The sequence below is a fragment of the Arachis duranensis genome, chromosome 3 (assembly GCF_000817695.3).
Source record: "Arachis duranensis cultivar V14167 chromosome 3, aradu.V14167.gnm2.J7QH, whole genome shotgun sequence".
Classification (NCBI taxonomy): domain Eukaryota; kingdom Viridiplantae; phylum Streptophyta; class Magnoliopsida; order Fabales; family Fabaceae; genus Arachis; species Arachis duranensis.
This window is the reverse complement of record NC_029774.3, coordinates 24200530-24201503: the sequence shown is the minus strand read 5'-3', so window position 1 is coordinate 24201503 and position 974 is coordinate 24200530.

Below are 974 nucleotides of genomic sequence, written 5' to 3'. Positions count from 1 at the left end.
AAATAACGAAAACGAAGAAGGAAACAAATATTTTAAATTTGGTAGTTAGATATACGCGGGATCTTATATAGCGCGTGTATACAACGTATGTGGAGAAACGTGTTTTTTTGTTTTATTGCTTAATGAACTTGTAAAGCATACAAGCCCTAATAACTTGTATGCAGAGCTTTTCTGTTTAAATAAATAAATAAACTGATCATTTAACCAACTTAAATTAGTTTACAGCATAACTAATTACTTGAAGCTAAGTTAGTTATGCTATACCGGCTCAAGTTAGTTAGCTAGACGAAGCAAGATATATTTAAGTGTGAGTTAAGTTTAATCGCTAGAGTTAGAAAATTAACTTTATCTCTGTTAGCTTGAGTTAGTTCTTATTTATTATCTAATTATATATAAACTCTCGCTAAGTGAGATTCATTGACATGATTCAGTTTTCATTTTCTGATCCTTCATAGGCAGCTCTTATATATTTCTCTTCAACTCTTCTCGCTCACTACTACCACCCCACACTCATGAGCAGCGAATTTCACAATGCATGATGTGTTTTTAACCGTCAAAGACCTATGAGTAATTATTTTCTTATTAATGACATATAAGTCTTTATGAAAAATAATTAGAAATATACTTGTTATTTACTTTTAGATAAAAGAATAATGTTAATGGATTAACATGATAAGCAGTCAATTTTAACCAATACTATAATACGTTATTAATTAAAGAAATTCATTATGAAGCCTACTAAAAATTAGCTTGTATTGAGTTTGAATTTAAGATTTTTTTTTAATTGAGTTTTGGTTGTTCTTATATATTTTTAAGAGTTTTGAATTTTTTTATTGTGTGAATGTTGGTTGTAATATTGTTCGTACAATATTAGCTCCTCCCCCCACTTTCTCTAGATAAAAATAATTGGGTTAATGTTTAAATTCGTTCTTGAAAGATCACGTGATTTTTATTTTCGTTCTCGAATGATTTTT